The sequence below is a fragment of the Eschrichtius robustus genome, chromosome 9 (assembly GCF_028021215.1).
Source record: "Eschrichtius robustus isolate mEscRob2 chromosome 9, mEscRob2.pri, whole genome shotgun sequence".
NCBI classification, from domain to species: Eukaryota; Metazoa; Chordata; class Mammalia; order Artiodactyla; family Eschrichtiidae; genus Eschrichtius; species Eschrichtius robustus.
The window spans coordinates 33,586,766-33,603,475 of record NC_090832.1 but is presented as its reverse complement, the minus strand read 5'-3'; the positions used below and the strand labels follow the sequence as shown (position 1 = coordinate 33,603,475).

At 36.7% G+C, this 16,710-nt stretch overlaps 1 protein-coding gene across 2 annotated transcripts in view; it reads left to right on the top strand.

Annotated features, from left to right (window-relative positions):
* The window catches only part of LAMA2 (laminin subunit alpha 2), a 623,525-nt gene that overhangs the window by 517,463 nt on the left and 89,352 nt on the right, over nt 1-16,710 (top strand). The gene's annotated exons all lie outside the window — the stretch shown is intronic.

Here is a 16,710-nt window from a genome sequence, read left to right as displayed (position 1 = left end):
CTTTGGCTTCACACAGAATCCCCCAAATACATCAGAATTTCAAGAGAAAAAAAATTTGATTGGACACTTGACTGTGAATGAAGTATGCATAAATAGTGGGTGTTGAAGAAACAGATCCGTATTGTCTTTGCTTTGGTATTGAGCACAAATGCTTTCATGGATTTCAGGGATATTGGAGGTATTTGCCACACTCTTCGCAGGTCTATTTTATGGTCATGGTGAATGATGCATCATATTCCATCAGCAGTTACTACTGTTTTGGTTTCTCTGGAATGAGTTCTACCAATACCATATGTTCTGTTTATTTCTTATTCAAAACCATGACGCAATTATTACAGAAACTTCCCTATGTTCAATTATCCTTTCAAAATGAACCATTTTTCAAGTCTATTTGAAGATCCTAGTCTTCAAGTTCACCATTTACATCTGACCCATGTTTTGTTGGATCACCATTTTCGGCATTTAGCACAGTACCTGACAGAGAGTAGACACTCGTGAGTAAATGAATGAATGTCATTCTAACTGACATTTTTCATTCCTATTTACAACATTTTGTACCAGTAAAGTCCTCACTATTGTCATTGCTTCATTTTTATAAACTTGTAACATCTTAAGTTAAAGACCTGTTTATTTTCACCCAAATTTAATACCATCACTTTATACTCAGGAGGCTCTCATATTCATGCCAACATGAAATATTCACTTTTCCTCAACACTGATGCTTATACATGATAGGCTTGCCAAACTCAAACAGAGCTAGGACAAGTTTTTTGTTGTTGTTTTTTGTTTTAACTAGGACAAGTTTTACTGCATTACAGCATGTCCCCTTGTTATTGTTATTCCTTCTCTGTAAGCCATGTAAAAATAATTAAATGTCTGAAAAATTACAAAGTAAAAGCTAAAGAGAATCACTGATTTATTAAGTGGCTATCAACAAACACACAGAAGACTGATTTGGCCAGAAAGTTTGTTGGACCGTGTTTCAAGAACAGAATAAATAAAGTTTTAATTTTAATAATTCATTATAATATAGTTCTATTATACTGGAAAAGAAATATATTTGCCATTAAATTGAGCAATTACCTAAATAGTACTAGCATTCCATAAATGTTAGAGCTGTTATTATTGCTAGAGCTATAGATAAACACAGAAGAGTAAGATTAAGTTTATTATTTATGTATGAAAGAGTCATTTGAGTCTAGTCCTGCAAAGAAGGAAGAATGTTTTCAATGAATTAGAAACAAAGGACAAAGAAACAAAGCAGGAATTTATACAAGGAGAAAAAGGACATATTAGACAAGCAATAAAGCAATCAATTACTACTGTGAAGAAGATGGACGTAAGATAATGTGAGAAGAAAAAAAGCATTGAAAATACCATAGGAAAAGAAACAAATGAATATGGAATAGTCTCAAAGCATAACTGACAGCATTTGTAAAGCCACTTCACTTTTAAAAATCCGCTTAAGTCTACCTATTTGTAGTGCACACATAATCAACAATGGAATTGAAAGGAAAATATGAGTGAGAAAAAAGTTGATCCTTTATTTTAACTAGATAATAAGCAGGTAGAGGTTATAAACAATTCAAGTTGTAGTATAGTTCCTATGTAAAGAGTAATAGCCCCTTATCTTGTATATATAATTTATTTAAATACCAAAATGAAATATTATTATTTTTTCATTCTTTTTTATTTTTATTTTATTTTTGTTAACATCTTTATTGGAGTATAATTGCTTTACAATGGTGTGTTAGTTTCTGCTTTATAACAAAGTGAATCAGTTATACATATACATATGTTTCCATATCTCTTCCCTCTTGCATCTCCCTCCCTCCCACCCTCCCTATCCCACCCTTCTAGGTGGTCACAAAGCACCGAGCTGATCTCCCTGTGCTAGGTGGTTGCTTCCCACTAGCTATCTATTTTACGTTTGGTAGTGTATATATGTCCGTGCCACTCTCTCACCCTGTCACATCTCACCCCTCCCCCTCCCCATATCCTCAAGTCCATTCTCTAGTAGGTCTGTGTCTTTATTCCCATCTTACCACTAGGTTCTTCATGACCTTTTTTTTTTTTTTTTCCTTAGATTCCATATATATGTGTTAGCATACTGTGTTTGTTTTTCTCTTTCTGACTTACTTCACTCTGTATGACAGACTCTAACTCCATCCACCTCACTACAAATAACTCAATTTCGTTTCTTTTTATGGCTGAGTAATATTCCATTGTATATATGTGCCACATCTTCTTTATCCATTCATCCAATGATGGACACTTAGGTTGCTTCCATGTCCTGGCTATTGTGAATAGAGCTGCAATGAACATTTTGGTACAAAATGAAATATTATTTTAGGAACAGATATTATGAAAAAACGCACTATATTTCTATTAGTGCTAGGCGGAAAAATACTATTATTATATTATTGGTACAAAAGATTGTTTTCCCTACACATGATCTCCAAGGTAACACCTCATTTTGTACCTCTCATTGGTGGGCGCAAGGAGAAAGAGAAAGGAAATATGTCACCGTTGAGAAAATAGAATATGAAGATCCAGTAGTTTTTTTCTAATCTTTATTGCTTTGATGCTATAAAAAGTCCTCAGACTCTAAAATAACAGAGAATTAAACCTTTAAACAATTTTTCCAGATCATAGGTGAACTTAAAACCTATGTTATCAAGCAGATCAGATTTTACAAGTAGATGAAAAGTAGATTTCATATGCTGCTGGATCCTTGGGATGACCACCAGAGGCAATAGGCACGGTGTCAGTAGCACTGGGAGATGAGGCCCTCTGTCCTTTTCACTGGGAAGTTCTTAGATGCTGTGCACTTGAATCTGGTATATCCAAACAGCAAACAATGACAAAAAGGAAGTCTAATGTAGAATGGATTCCTTAGATCTGGTTCTTTTAAGATCCTGAAGAATCATCACACAACAATAATCACACAATCCCCATCTATTCTGAAATGTTGTCCTCCTTCCTTCCTTTCTTTCTTTTCTCCCTCTCTCCCTTTCTCAGAGTGAATGGAATGTGCTCTGTGATATATACTTCAGTGTAGAAAATGTAGGCAGTCCTCACCTTACCTAGGTATCTTCCATTAAAAAAAAAAGAACCACTTTTTCACTTCCACAGCAACTGAATATTTCTTTGTTCTTCTATACCCTCTTCTTTACACTGCAGTCATTGTTACCGTCTGAAACTCTCCCTCTCTCTCTCTCTCTCTCTCCCCCACACACGCACACCAGCAAAATTCCTTAATACCCTCGAGTCCAGAATCCTCTTTCTCAATTAGTCTTAGTCTCAGTGTTTAGTCTGGTCTTCACTAAGAATCAGCATTAGAAATTGAGAAGAATTTATACTTGCTTTCAACACCAGTACACAATGTGGTCTTCCTCTTTATTCTCCAAATTCAAGTTCTGTCACTTGCTACAGTTACCCATCACTCCTGGGAGCCGTAAGTCTAAATATCTTCGGCATGATCTTTCTCAGGCACATCTAGGAAAAAATAATGTAAAATACAGAAGAAAGTGAGCACAATTTGTAAGTAACGCATTTTCTCATAGAAACAATAATAGTGGGCCAGTTAGTAAAGAACAGTGCTGTGTAAGTGATATGTAGGCTTTAGATGGACTAAAGAGGGGGGGAAACTCTGAAAAAAATATTATACAGGAGGAAAATATACCTAAAATTAAGTAAGTTTAAAGCCTTAGACACCTGATCCTAAAAATACGTGAACTGCTGTTGTAAGTGATTGATTGATTCCTTAGTTGATTCCTTAGTATGAGGAGAGTAAAAATCCATAGAAACTCGAAGTTTTTTCTTCAAAAAACTTGAAACTTGAAGGAGTTTTCTCTTGCTTTAGGGTCGAGTCTACAGAATAAATTGGATTTTTGTAAATTCACTCTTATGTGACAGATCAGTGGGGAGAAAAACCCTGGTAGAAAATAAGGATACTAGAAAGCAAAGTCAGGGAGCTCTGATAACATGGCAGTCTGAGTTAATTCAGATCCATCCTAATGTGAGAAATTCACAGAAATGCTAGGTAAATTCTAACTCCCCAAAATTTAACACATACTTTATTTTATAGAGAGGAAACAAAAGAAAATCTAAAGATAAAAACAAGAGTAGAACAGAATAGCACATTCTAGAGCTGGCAGCTTGGTGACTCAATGAATTTGGAACATAAATATAGATCATATGTCTAGGGACTGGGATTTTAAAGCCCAGGCAGGGAGGGAAGACATCACAGACATCATCCTAAACCTACAAAAGAAGGAGTCTTTTTTTTTTTTTTTTTTTTTTTTTTTTACCTTTTGGGTTTATTTCTTTATTCATTCATTCATGTATGGCTGTGTTGGGTCTTCGTTTCTGTGCGAGGGCTTTCTCTAGTTGCGGCAAGTGGGGGCCACTCTTCATCGCGGTGCGCGGGCCTCTCACTCTCGCGGCCTCTCTTGTTGCGGAGCACAGGCTCCAGACGCGCAGGCTCAGTAGTTGCGGCTCACGGGCCTAGTTGCTCCGCGGCATGTGGGATCTTCCCAGACCAGGGCTCGAACCCGCGTCCCCTGCATTGGCAGGCAGATTCTCAACCACTGCGCCACCAGGGAAGCCCCAAGGAGTCTTTTTTGACTAATCGAAAGTATTTAAAACCGTGAGACTTGGAAACAATTGTTCTCATAAACAAACACTCCTCCTAGCCCAGAACATGCCAAGGAGCGTTGTTACTTTTCTTGCCTCCAGTTGTGAAAAATGTCTCTCATAAGTTGCTAAAACCATAAGCCTGTGGATTGAGGTCCAAATTTATACCATATATATTTATATATGGATTAAAGTCCACATGGTACAAGACTTTCCAAGCTAAAAATTTAATGGGGAGAGGAGGGGAACTGATCCTGGCTCTTGCAACCTCTAGAGCATCTAGAAGGACACAGAAAAGTGGTCTGTTTAGATACACTATAAATAATCAAGTAGGAAAGAGGGTAGGCAGGCAAACATGTAACATGATCCTGAAGTTATTCAAAAATCTGAAAGAGAATATACATAAAAGTGTTTTAAAGTATTGAAATGTTAAAAAGAATAGAAAAGAGTGATAAAAAGAAAAAATACAGAAGATTACAGAAATTTGTAACAGAAGCAAATAAAATTTCTAAAAGTAAAATATATAGGAAAAGAGAATGAGTTAATAGAAAGAGTTGAATACACTACCCAGAATGCAGCAAGTATGGTAAAACGTAAAAGGAGTGTAAGAAACAAGGAATATAGATTGTAAAAATGAAATGCAAATCTATTAGGAGTTCCAGAAGTTGAAAAGGGTGAGAATGGGGAATAGTAATTGTAAAAGAGATACTGAAAATTTTCAGGTGCTGGTGAAGGATATGATATGATTTCTCAAGTTAAGGAAGCCTATCACAGTAAATAAAATAAGTCCACACCTGGAAAGATCATTGTTATACTACAGAAACTAAAGAGAAAAAGAAAACAAAATCTTAAAATAATTAGGGAGAAAAGGCTTTGGGTCAGACGCCAACTGCACAGCCGCAGCATCCGGGGCTTTGAAAGATGTTGCATCTCTGCCTGCTTTCTACTCTGGGCATTCTGCTCCCATGGCCTGCTGCCACCGTTTCACAGCTTAGTGACTGTGGTGTTTTCTTATTCCTACTTCCTTTTACCAGAAAATAATGTCTCCAGAATTAAAATTTAAGCTGAAAATAGACCTCGAGGGGACAGAAGCGTGAATAACTCCATGAGAATTTCATTTGCACTATTTCACAAGTAATATTCCCTGATTTTCATATAGGTAGTACTTGGTATATAGCAGCTGATCACTAAATGTAAATTGCCCCCTCCCATCTCCAAACACTGATACTAGGAATCTAGAAAGGCTAGGATGCTCCAGATTTTCAGAATGAACAAGGCATATATACTGCCAAGAGAGATAGGAAAGTTGAATAGAGAAGAAAATTTCAAAGAAAAAATAAAATTACTTTCTTTTCCCTACTTCGTTTGAGATCATCTGTGAATATTTATTTGAATGTAGATGCCTTGTAGGATTTTTTTATTGATTAGAATTAGGTTCAAGTGGTGTGCCAGAACTTCCTAATCAGGCTGTGGAAAGAAGATAGCAGGTCAGAATTTGAGGATTAGAAGATCTGTCTCCAAGTTGAGTGCATATTGTCCATGTACTGAGCTGTGTCAGCTAAAGTAATAGCTTTTTAAGAAACTTTGTGCAGTCTATTCGGATCCCTCTCTTGGCTTAATGCCGATAGTTAATATCGTCCCCAAAGCTTAAAACTTATTATTATGTTTTTTTATTTTTATTTATTTATTCATTCATGTATGGCTGTGTTGGGTCTTCGTTTCTGTGCGAGGGCTTTCTCTAGTTGCGGCAAGTGGGGGCCACTCTTCATCACGGTGCGCGGGCCTCTCACTCTCGCGGCCTCTCTTGTTGCGGAGCACAGGCTCCAGACGCGCAGGCTCAGTAGTTGTGGCTCACGGGCCCAGTTGCTCCGCGGCATGTGGGATCTTCCCAGACCAGGGCTCGAACCCGTGTCCCCTGCACCGGCAGGCAGATTCTCAACCACTGCGCCACCAGGGAAGCCCAAAACTTATTTTTTAATCTGGTTTAATATTCAGTCTCCAACTATCCTTCCTTGATGCAGTTGTGGTGCTTATAATAGGTGCTTCTGAACTATTTATTGACATGAGGTATTAAGCATGTTCACATTTTCAATTTTTTCTATAAATTTTTTAAAACCTTTTTTTAAAACACATATTTATTGTACTTAATATATAATAGCATTATGAAATGCACAGGAATAAAGATAAATAGAATTCTTGCCTGTCCTCAAACCAGCAATAATCAATTAAGTTTTTATTATTTGTCATGCTAATAAAAATAATACTTTCCAACTTTTACTTTCATAATTTATTCTTTTCCATTATTGTAATTTTTCCATTCCTTATTATTATTTTCTTTATCGTTATTTCTTTTAGTACTAGTAGTATTATTCCGAATAATTTCTTCTCTTTTATTAATTTTTGAGTCCATATGTAGCCAGATTTTTTTTTTTTTTTTCGCCATGATCCAGTGGGATTTATTACATGGATGCAAGGATGGTTCAAAACCTGCAAACCAACCAATGTGATACACCACACCAACAAACTGAAGAACAAGATACACGTGATCATCCCAGTAAATGCAGAAAAAGCCTTTTTTTCTTTTCTTCTTTTCTTCTTTTTTTTTTTTATTCTTTTGGGCCTGACTTCCTTCATTCAATATTATGGGGTTTTTTCAAATTTTTTTTTTAATATTTGAATTTTATTTGATTTTTTTTATATACAGCAGTTCCTTATTAGTCATCAATTTTATACACATCAGTGTGTACATGTCAACCCCAATCGCCCAATTCAGCACACCACCATCCCCAACCCCAGCCACTTTCCCCCGTTGGTGTCCGTACGTTTGTTCTCTACATCTGTGTCTCAGTTTCTGCCCTGCAAACCGGTTCATCTGTACCATTTTTCTAGGTTCCACATATATGCGTTAATATACGATATTTGTTTTGCTCTTTCTGACTTACTTCACTCTGTATGACAGTCTCTAGATCCATCCACGTCTCAGCAAATGACCCAATTTCGTTCCTTTTTATGGCTGAGTAATATTCCATTGTATATATGTACCACTTCCTCTTTATCCATTCGTCTGTCGATGGGCATTTAGGTTGCTTCCATGACCTGGCTATTATAAGCAGTGCTGCAATGAACATTGGGGTGCATGTGTCTTTTTGAATTATGGTTTTCTCTGGGTATATGCCCAGTAGTGGGATTGCTGGGTCATATGGTAATTCTATTTTTAGTTTTTTAAGGGGGAACCTCCATACTGTTCTCCATAGTGGCTGTATCAATTTACATTCCCACCAACAGTGCAAGAGGGTTCCCTTTTCTCCACACCCTCTCCAGCGTTTGTTGTTTATAGATTTTCTGATGATGCCCATTCTAACTGGTGTGAAGTGATACCTCATTGCAGTTTTGATTTGCATTTCTCTAATAATTAGTGCTGTGTAGCAGCTATTCATGTGCTTCTTGGCCATCTGTATGTCTTCTTTGGAGAAATGTCTATTTAGGTCTTCTGCCCATTTCTGTATTGGATTGTTTGTTTTTTTAATATTGAGCTGCATGAGCTGTTTATATATTGTGGAGATTAATCCTTTGTCCATTGATTCGTTTGCAAATATTTACTCCCATTCTGAGGGTTGTCTTTTCATCTTGTTTATGGTTCCCTTTGCTGTGCTAAAGCTTTGAAGTTTCATTAGGTCCCATTTGTTTATTTTTGTTTTTATTTCCATTACTCTAGGTGGTGGATCAGAAAAGATCTTGCTGTGATTTATGTCAAAGAGTGTTCTTCCTATGTTTTCCTCTAAGAGTTTTATAGTGTCTGGTCTTACATTTAGGTATCGAATCCATTTTGAGTTTAGTTTTGTGTATGGTGTTAAAGGAGTGTTCTAATTTCATTCTTTTATATGTAGCTGTCCAGTTTTCCCAGCACCACTTATTGAAGAGACTGTCTTTCCTCCATTGTATATCCTTGCCTCCTTTGTCATAGATTAGTTGACCATAGGTACGTGTGTTTATCTCTGGGCTTTCTATGTTGTTCCATTGATCTATGTTTCTGTTTTTGTGCCAGTACCATATTGTCTTGATGACTGTAGCTTTGTAGTATAGTCCAAAGTCAGAGAGTCTGATTCCTCCAGCTCCGTTTTGTTACCTCAAGACTGCTTTGGCTCTTCGGGGTCTTTTGTGTCTCCATACAAATTTTAAGATTTTTTGTTCTAGTTCTGTAAAGAACGCCCTTGGTAATTTGATAGGAATTGCATTGAATCTGTAGATTGCTTTGGGTAGTATAGTCATTTTCACAATATTGATTCTTCCAATCCAAGAACATGGTATATCTCTCCATCTGTTGGTATCGTCTTTAATTTCTTTCAGCAGTGTCTTATAGTTTTCTGCATACAGGTCTTCTGTCTCCCTAGGTAGGTTTATTCCTAGGTATTTTATTCTTTTTGTTGCAGTGGTAAATGGGAGTGTTTCCATAATTTCTCTTTCAGATTTTTCATCATTAGCGTATAGGAATGCAAGAGATTTCTGTGCATTAATTTTCTGTCCTGCAACTTTACCAAATTCATTGATTAGCTCTAGTAGTTTTCTGGTGACATTTTTAGGATTCTCTATGTATAGTATCATGTCATCTGCAAATACTGACAGTTTTACTTCTTCTTTTCCAATTTGTATTCCTTTTATTTCTTTTTCTTCTCTGATTGCTGTGAGTAGGACGTCCAAAACTATGTTGAATAACAGTGGTGAGAGTGGACATCCTTGTCTTGTTCCTGATCTTAGAGGAAATGCTTTCAGTTTTTCACCGTTGAGAATGATGTTTGCTGTGGGTTTGTCGTATATGGCCTTTATTATGTTGAGGTAGGTTCCCTCTATGCCCACTTTCTGGAGAGTTTTTATCAGAAATGGGTGTTGAATTTTGTCCAAAGCTTTTTCTGCATCTATTGAGATGATCATACGGTTTCTGTTTTTCAATTCGTCAATATGGTCCACCACATTGATTGATCTACGTATACTGAAGAATCCTTGCATCCCTGGGATAAATCCCACTTGATCATGGTGTATGATCCTTTTAATGTGTTGTTGGATGCTGTTTGCTAGTATTTTGTTGAGGATTTTTGCATCTATATTCATCAGTGATATTGGTCTCTAATTGTCTTTTTTTGTAGTGTCTTTGTCTGGTTTTGGTATCAGGGTGATGGTGGCCTGATAGAATGAGTTTGGTAGTGTTCTTTCCTCCACAATTTTTTGGAAGAGTTTGAGAAGGATGGGTGTTAGCTCTTCTCTAAATGTTTGATAGAATTCACCTGTGAAGCCATCTCGTCCTGGGCTTTTGTTTGTTGGAAGATTTTTAATCACAGTTTCAATTTCATTCCTTGTGATTTGTCTGTTCATATCTTCTGTTTCTTCCTGGTTCAGTCTTGGAAGTTTATACCTTTCTAAGAATTTGTCCATTTCTTCCAGGTTGTCCAATTAATTGGCATAGAGTTGCTTGTAGTAGTCTGTTAGGATGCTTTGTATTTCTGTGGTGTCTGTTGTCACTTCTCCTTTTTCATTTCTAATTTTATTGATTTGAGTCCTCTCCCTCTTTTTCTTGATGACTCTGGCTAATGTTTTATCGATTTTGTTTATCTTCTCAAAGAACCAGCTTTTAGATTTGTTGATCTTTGCTATTGTTTTTTTTTTTTGTCTCTATTTCATTTATTTCTGCTCTGATCTTTATGATTTCGTTCCTTCTGCTAACTTTGGGTTTTGTTTGTTCTTCTTTCTCTAGTTCCTTTAGGTGTAAGGTTAGATTGTTTATTTGAGTTTTTTCTTGTTTCTTGAGGTAGGCTTGTCTAGCTATAAACTTCCCTCTTAGAACTGCTTTTGCTGCATCCCATAGGTTTTGGGTCGTTGTGTTTTCATTGTCATTTGTCTCTAGGTATTTTTTGATTTCCTTTTTCATTTCTTCAGCAATCTCTTGGTTATTTAGTCACGTGCTGTTTAGCCTCCATGTGTTTGTGTTTTTTACGTTTTTTTCCCCTGTAATTGATTTCTAATCTCATAGTGTTGGGTCAGAAAAGATGCTTGATATGATTTCAATTTTCTTAAATTTACTGAGGCTTGACTTGTGACCCAAGATGTGATCTATCCTGGAGAATGTTCGGTGCGCACTTGAGAAGAAAGTGTAATCTGCTGTTTCTGGATGGAATGTCCTATAAATATCAATTAAATCTATCCGGTCTTTTGTGTCATTTAAAGCTTCTGTTTCCTCATTTGTTTTCATTTTGGATGATCCGTCCATTGGTGTAAGTGAGGTGTTCAAGTCCCCCACTAATATTGTGTTACTGTCTATTACCTCTTTTATAGCTGTTAGCAGTTGCCTTATGTATTGAGGTCCTCCTATGTTGGGTGCATATATATTTATAATTGTTATATCTTCTTCTTGGATTTATCCCTTGGTCATTATGTGGTGTCCTTCCTTGTCTCTTGTAACATTTTTTATTTTAAAGTCTATTTTATCTGATATGAGTATTGCTACTCCAGCTTTCTTTTGATTTCCATTTGCATGGAATATCTTTTTCCATCCCCTCACTTTCAGTCTGTATGTGGCCCTAGGTCTGAAGTGGGTCTCTTGTAGGCAACATATAGATAGGTCTTGTTTTTGTATCCATTCAGCAAGCCTGTGTGTTTTGGTTGGAGCATTTAATCCATTCACGTTTAAGGTAATTATCGATATGTATGTTCCTATGACCATTTTCTTAATTGTTTTGGGTTTGTTTTTGTAGGTCCTTTTCTTCTCTTGTGTTTCCCACTTAGACAAGTTCCTTTAGCATTGGTTGTAGAGCTGGTTTGGTGGTGCTGAATTCTCTTAGCTTCTGCTTGTCTGTAAAGCTTTTGATTTCTCCATCAAACCTGAATGAGATCCCTGACGGGTAGAGTTATCTTGGTTGTAGGTTCTTCCCTTTCATCACTTTAAGTATATCATGCCACTCCCTTCTGGCTTGTAGAGTTTCTGCTGAGAAATCAGCTGTTAACCTTATGGGAGTTCCCTTGTATGTTATTTGTCATTTTCCCCTTGCTGCTTTCAGTAATTTTTGTTTGTCTTTAATTTTTGCCAGTTTGATTACTGTGTGTCTCGGTGTGTTTCTCCTTGGATTTATCCTGTATGGGGCTCTCTGCGCTTCCTGGACTTGGGTGGCTATTTCCTTTCCCGTGATAGGGAAGTTTTCGACTATAATCTCTTCAAGTATTTTCTCTGGTCCTTTCTCACTCTCTTCTCCTTCTGGGACCCCTATAATGCGAATGTTGTTGCGTTTAATGTTGTCCCAGAGGTCTCTTAGGCTGTCTTCATTTCTTTTCATTCTTTTTTCTTTATTCTGTTCCTCAGCAGTGAATTCCACCATTCTGTCTTCCACATCACTTATCCGTTCTTCTGCCTCAGTTATTCTGCTATTGATTCCTTCTGGTTTAGTTTTCATTTCAGTTATTGTATTGTTCATCTCTGTTTGTTTGTTCTTTAATTCTTCTAGGTCTTTGTTAAACATTTCTTGCATCTTCTCGATCTTTGCCTCTATTCTTTTTCCGAGGTCCTGGATCATCTTCACTATCATTAGTCTGAATTCTTTTTCTGGAAGGTTACCTATCTCCACTTCAGTTAGTTGTTTTTCTGGGGTTTTATCTTGTTCCTTCATCTGGTACATAGCCCTCTGCCTTTTCATCTTGTCTGTCTTTCTGTGAATGTGGTTTTTGTTCCACAGGCTGCAGGATTGTAGTTCTTCTTGCTTCTGCTGTCTGCCCTTTGGTGGATGAGGCTATCTAAGAGGCTTGTGCAAGTTTCCTGATGGGAGGGACTGGTGGTGGGTAGAGCTGACTGTTGCTCTTGTGGGCAGAGCTCAGTAAAGCTTTAATCTGTTTGTCTGCTGATGGGTGGGACTGGGTTCCCTCCCTGTTGGTTGTTTGGCCTGAGGCGACCCAGCACTGGAGCCTACCTGGGCTCTTTGGTGGGGCTAATGGCAGACTCTGGGAGGGGTCACGCCAAGGAGTACTTCCCAGAACTTCTGCTGCCAGTGTCCTTGTCCCCATGGTGAGACACAGCCCCTGCCCGCCTCTGCAGGAGACCCTCCAACACTAGCAGGCAGGTCTGGTTCAGTCTCCTCCGGGGTCACTGCTCCTTCCCCTGGGTCCCAGTGTGCACACTACTCTGTGTATGCCCTCCAAGAGTGGAGTCTCTGTTTCCCCCAGTCCTGTCGAAGTCCTGCAATCAAATCCCACTATCCTTCTAAGTCTGATTCTCTAGGAATTCCTCTCCCATTGCCGGATCCCCAGGTTGGGAAGCCTGACGTGGGGCTCAGAACCTTCACTCCAGTGGGTGGACTTCTGTGGTATAAGTGTTCTCCAGTCTGTGAGTCACCCACCCAGCAGTTATGGGATTTGATTTTACTGTGATTGTGCCCCTCCTACCACCTCATCGTGGCTTCTCCTTTGTCTTTGGATGTGGGGTATCTTTTTTAGTGAGTTCCAGTGTCTTCCTGTCGATGACTGTCCAGCAGCTAGTTGTGACTCTGGTGTTCTCACAAGAAGGAGTGAGAACACGTCCTTCTACTCCGCCATCTTGGTTCCTAATCTGTAGCCAGAGTCTTTTGATATCACTGCTATTGGTCAATACATCACATAGTTAAACACTGTGAATCTTACAATAGGATTAAACATTAAGGCATTTCTAATGAGTATCTATTTAAAATGTGGTCATATCGTCTTTTCAGTCTGTCTTATTTAATATTTGCTTTGTGTAATTGGATGAATCAAAATACATAAAGAATTCTTGCAAGGTCATTTTGAGTTTTTATTTCCTACATAAAGAAGTGTGCAAATATTGGCAGAATACACATTGCATTCAAAAGGCCCAATATAATATAGTGTCAGTCAAGTTTTAAACTTTAACTCGCATATACCTTGTATTTTATTCTGCCAGTGATTACTTAGGAGTCATTCAAACAGTAATTTTGACTTCTTATTAATATCTATAATCATCGGGATTTAAAGTTTGTACCAGTGTAGTGTTAATGGAAAAATAGTATAATCCATAATAGGTATGACAATTGAATCTGTCAGTAAAACTGGTGAGCATTTTTTCTCTGTCAGCAATTCAGCAACTTATCTAAGAACTGATTCACACAAGAGCAAATACGAAAAAGTCAGTGAGGATCTAAGTTACATAGAAAAATATTGAATCTGTGTGTGAAAACGGTATTCATCAAGCCAGCTGACTTTAGTGATTTTCTTTGTACATGATACACTCATTTGCGTCAATAACTTCAAGAAAATCTATTGGAAGCAGAATAACAAACTTCTATTTAATTACCCAGAATTCGGCCTATTTAAAAATTGAGGGCATAAAGTGTTAAAAATGAAATCAAAGAGTTTGTTACATCAGTCAGCAACACAGAAACTCTTTGGGGTGATGCTATAATGCAATATAAATTTAAACTAATTTTATTCAAGGCAGCAATGCTCTCAGACCTAGTATTTGAGATTTCCACCAGTAGGAATAAATACAGTAATAAATATATGAATAATCAAGAAGTGAAATTGCCATGTTGAGTTTGATTCTGGACATTAAATGGAAAGAAAGCAATAAGCCCTCTGAGGAGGTTTTCTAACTCAATAGACCTGTCTCCATTGTCTGTACTCAAAATCAAGACTCTGTGTGGTACCCACCCATCCTACCCTCAACAGCTTGTCAGCAGCAAGCCAGTGGCACCCAAGGGTGATGGAGCAATGGCTCTCATGCTGTGACTGGTGAAAACCTGTTCTCAATTAGTTATATACTTTTAAATCAATTTTTTTAAACAATTGTCTTTCTTGGTGTTCTCAAGCTGCAAATTCGCAGTCATGAATTCTAAATTCTCATGAGTAGTTTTGGAGATTTTCTATTTCATCCCTTGGTCTCCTTTGTGTGCTCAGTTGCTTCCAGTCCTCCAGAGACTCATCGAACCCCTGTCCCATTTTAGGACATTATGCAATGCTAGGATCTACAGCCTTTCTTTCACCAGATTTCTGACCAAAGTCATTCTTTGGGTTGTTCCTGAACTCATTTTTGATTCACAATTTCATTTTAGTATCCTGTCGATTTTTAAAATATGGGTTATATTAAAACACCTTTAAAATCAATACACAGTGATTTCCTTTTTTTTAAATTGTGAATGATCTTTTTAATTATTACAAAAGCAGTTCATGTCCATTATTAAAAAAAAAAAAAAAAATAGGAAATACAGACAAGCAAGAGGGAGAAAATCTAAAATGTGTGTAATCTCACCAACCACAAATAATGACTTTTATAATGTTGTTTATCTGTCCATACCTTTTCCTGTGCAAACAGCTTTTGTACAAATGGGTAATTTTTACATAACGGTTTTGTAGCTTAATATATCTAGTAACATCACTTGCACATTTTTCAGTGTTCTCAAAAGTTTTGTCTTTTAAAATGTATGTAGGGCTAGATTCCACCATTTCTTCTACGAGTTTATTTTATTATAGTAAGAAATTTTTCCCCAATTTTTAACAACAGTCTAACATGCCCAAATATAAATTTCTTCTGATAAATATTTTACATAAACACACTGCAGCTAATTATCAGCCCTTACATACACCTCTGCACATTTTGAACAGTTTTCTTTATTAAAAAGATTTTGAATTTAAAATCATCTAAGTCACATATTATCTTGACACATTATCCCCTTTGGAAATGTGCAAGACTTGTCTTCTAAAATAAATTATTTCATGAAGAGGAAGTAATGGAATAGGCTATAAACCACGCTGATGAATTTTCAGCTAGTACTTTCTTTAGAAAACAAAAACAATTATGCATCTCTCCTTAGCACCAACTTTTTCAATGAATTCAGAAAATTTATCTCTAATAAAGAAGTTAGTAGAGGAACAGTTAGAAAAATAATAAAAATATAATATAGAAAGAAATATAAACGATAACTTTTAAATTTGCTTATTTAAATAATACATCAGTGGGGTGTGGGTATACCATCCTGATAAACTTAACTTTAGGTCTCACCTGCACATCTCCTCCCCCTAAGAGAGCCTCCTCTAACAACAAAACACTTAGATATTTCCATACTCCATTATGGCAGTCATCATTTTCTTTATAAGGATTTTTTGGTTTATCTCTCCACTCCACTTCAGTTCCATTAGAGAAGGCAGAGTCTTTCGATCTTTGAATAATCAGAGCTTATTCTGGTGCTTGAGAGAGCTAAAAACTTTTATTGGGTAAATCAGTCAATTCATTCATCTATTAATCAACGACATGGTGCCTAAACAAGTCACTATGAATACTTAACAAATAGTAGGAAGAAGAAAACTAACATGTATTAAAAGCCAATTAAGTGCCAAGCCTCTGTTAAATCTTTGTAGACTTTATCATTTTATTTTTTCCTGTATCTTTCCTTCTCTGATGTTTTAAATTATCTCACATTTTCTATAAATGATTATTAGCTAATAAAACATATATATAGCAACCTGCATATAATAATAGATCCTATTTTGTGTGATATATTATAATAAAAGGTTTTAGATAATTTATAAATGCATGTATGTATATATACACAGAGAAGAACTTATTGTTTATAAACATACAATCTCTAAAAAGCAAGTAACAAAATATCTTGCAAGTCTAAGGACCTCATTTATATTTCACATATGCTGCAGACACAGCCCAGAAACTCAGATGTGATGCTTATAAATATGCATGAAGTATAATTAGCTTGGAAAATGCTGCTTCATCACCTGTCCTGATATTGCTGATGTGCTTCAGTGACTTACTAAGCAATGTTGGAAAATGAACTCTCCAAATTCCAATGAATTGAAACAGTTCTGTTCATCCATAACGTGTTAGTGTTTTCCATTCTGTTATCATATGAGAGACTTGTCTTTTAAACCTGGATTGCTAGTACACTGCTTATAGCTGACAACTGTACTCCATCAGCTCTTTACTTTAATATTTTGAAGTGCTTCTTGAAACATTGAAACGTGTCTTATTCCTCCACATCTCTTGAACCCAAACCTCTCATTTCCAACGCCCTTGCCTAAGGTTACAACTCTATTTTC